The sequence below is a fragment of the Gymnodraco acuticeps genome, unplaced genomic scaffold (assembly GCF_902827175.1).
Source record: "Gymnodraco acuticeps unplaced genomic scaffold, fGymAcu1.1, whole genome shotgun sequence".
NCBI classification, from domain to species: domain Eukaryota; kingdom Metazoa; phylum Chordata; class Actinopteri; order Perciformes; family Bathydraconidae; genus Gymnodraco; species Gymnodraco acuticeps.
The window spans coordinates 9,226-12,030 of NW_022989750.1; the positions used below are offsets into that span (position 1 = coordinate 9,226).

The 2,805-nt window shown below is 37.9% G+C and overlaps 1 long non-coding RNA gene across 2 annotated transcripts; it reads right to left on the reverse strand.

Moving 5' to 3' along the window:
- Positions 1-767: 767 nt before the first annotated feature.
- On the reverse strand, positions 768-2,485 carry LOC117536159. Of its 2 annotated transcripts, XR_004567522.1 has the most exons (6): positions 2,398-2,485; positions 2,147-2,296; positions 1,928-2,031; positions 1,746-1,836; positions 1,483-1,597; positions 768-1,201 (listed from the first exon to the last, which is right to left on the reverse strand). It is a non-coding gene; the product is annotated as an uncharacterized LOC117536159 (long non-coding RNA). The 2 variants fall into 2 exon arrangements; XR_004567507.1 differs by having other exon boundaries at positions 1,483-1,836.
- Between the last annotated feature and the right edge of the window lie 320 nt (positions 2,486-2,805).

The window sequence follows — 2,805 nt, forward strand, 5'->3', positions numbered from 1 at the left end:
CTAGCATCAAATAAATGAAAGATAGATATTTTTCTTTAAAATTGCATAAAACTTGCTTACTAATGTAAAATGCAAAGCATGGGACTGCACTTGAAATGCATGTTGTAAGACCTCAAAATCACCTCTTTTGATAGGTGTACCATTGAAAAGGCAAAAAAGTGTTTTGTTTTTATTCTTTACATTCTCTAGTGTTTGTGGTGCTTAAAGTTATTCTTGGTCCCCTAAAATCCATGACTGATATTTAATTTTTATCAAGGAAATAGAGGATGCAGATCTTGATTTCAACACTGCCAGATGGGTCCAGTCCTGGAGTGATTCTCCCACCTGTCCCCTCAGTGAGCAGGATATGGCAGGACTTTTGGCCAATATTGATGTTACAAGACCATCTGGGTCCTACGGCCGAGACATTTATTTAGCTGTATTGAACCATGTACTAAATCATGCATCCTAAATGCAAACATGTTTCAAGGGTTTAACCATTTAGACATCAACACCTTTACACCCTTAACATTTTATTATATTCCATATCACAGTTCTGGGTAGCAACATGTTACAACATTATATCAATTTGTTTGTTTTTCTTTAAGAAATGTTTAACCGAGTGGTGCAGTGATGACGTATTTGTGTAGTTCGACCCGGAAGTAAGCTGCAAGGGTTCCCTCGACAAAAAGCAATGGGATATCCTACAGTATGGAGAAATCCCACTGCTTTTTTGTTGAGGGAACCCTTGCAGCTTACTTCCGGGTCAGCCTACAAAAACACGTCATCACTGCACCACTCTATTGCTGCCATTACATTTTTTTTTAAGATTACTTGACTGGAAGCAGTCAATGCTAAACCTTTAACACTTAAACAGTAAGGTTAACTTGGAACAGAGGTCGTTAATGGTTACCTTATTACACATTGCTAAATTCTTGGCCTAATTGAAACGCTTCAGTCAGGATATTTTTGAATTTGTCATAGGGCCTCATATGTCTCACAGGTAAGGTGATTGTCTTGGCACATGCTGTCACAACAGGGTAACATACACTGTGATGCCCAAAGTCTGCACTGCAGTCATGATTGAATTGGATCACAACTGCAAAGTCCTTCTTCTCTGAGGGAAGAAGTGGGACGTGACCCTGGCCTGTGATCCACTGCAGAAACGTTGCAGGTGTGATGGGATGTAGGCCATCTTTATCTACATGCCCATGATCTTCAGCTATGAGGAAAATAAACAAAAACCATTATGACAGTTTAAAGTGTAGTTTTCCTTTAGTGCAAGTGAATTGTACTGAGGTACAACACAACACAGAACGTCTGATCCAAAAAAGGTAATGAAGTTTGTGTAATTCAGGATTCCTACAACAACTTAAACATTAAATTCAAGGACATTTGAATGTTTTTCCAAGCCCAATGCCTTCAAATTTAAAACCCCAACTTTTGTAATTTAAAACAACTTACATTTAAATCTTCATTAGAAGTAAATCGAAAACTTTATACCTTCATATAGGAAGTCCTGAATGAAATTCATCATCTCCAGCTCAACCTGATGCCTGGTAGTCCCTTTGTCACTCAGTTGAGGAAGAATGGATGTCATGACAAACTCTGCATTGACCTATGATGAGAACAAATCCAGATGTAAATGATGTACTCTTTACTCCTTAACTTTAATATCAAATTGTAAAGAATGGTCTCTTTTGTTCTGCTCAGTTTTACATCTTCCCCAGAAACAAACAAGGGCTGGCAGATATCTGGGTACTGACTCATCAGTGAACGGAGCCCATACAGCTGCAAGCCTTCCCTTAGTTGTTCCAACATAGGCGCAGCCGCAGCATTGCGTGGAGTATGATGGCACTACAAAATTACAAAGTAAATGCAATCCTTAATAAAAAGGTACACATGTAACATCTTTTAATATACAAAAATAAATAAGTGTCAAGCATACCGAACAATGGTGTCCTTGTTTGGAATGGAGACATTTCCAGTATATCCACAATTCAATATTTCATCAGATAGGCCTATAATTGAATGCTCAGTCGCCGACTCAACCTGAAAACCGAGAAGTACATCTCTTTACTATATTCAATATAAACCTATGACTATAGTTGGAAAATAAATGCTTATTTCTTATTAACCCAGCATTTACATAATATAGAACTCATACCTGGTCAATTAACTCTCAGCTGGACATCTGCCACTGAATCACTGTTGAGAACCTTCTGGTTTATACGTCCACTACAGAGGTAACTGTAAGTCCATGGGCTGAAGAAGGCAGGGGCGGGGCCAACTAACAGCCAAAATATCTCCCACTGTCCTATTAACACAGATTGAGCATGAATGCATTTTTTATGTTATAGAACATTTATCAAAAATGAACAGTTGGTCCTTACTGTACATGCTTAAAAGTAAACAAACCTGTAGAGGTCACTGTCCAAGTCATTCAGAGAGTACCGTGGGATCCGCTGCTGTTGAGGTCCTTCAAAGAAACAACCCTCAATTCCTGCCACCACTTCTACACACAAGTACAAAGACCATTTACTTTAATAATCAGGATACTAAGTATTTTATTAATGTCTAACCCCGTTTAAATACAAAAAAGGTTAAGTAGTATATAACAAAGACTAAAAGAAAAACATTTTCATGAGTCTTTGTTAATCAGCCCTTCAACCAAAGTTTCACAGACATTATCCATAATTCTAGACTATTTTAATTAAGAGTCAAATGTAAGAATGCAAAAATTGTTGTTTTTGTTTACCTGTGAGAAATTATTTTCGGAGGGCTCCTGTGTCGACTCCTGCCTCCCCAAAGAAGGTCACGTTCAGG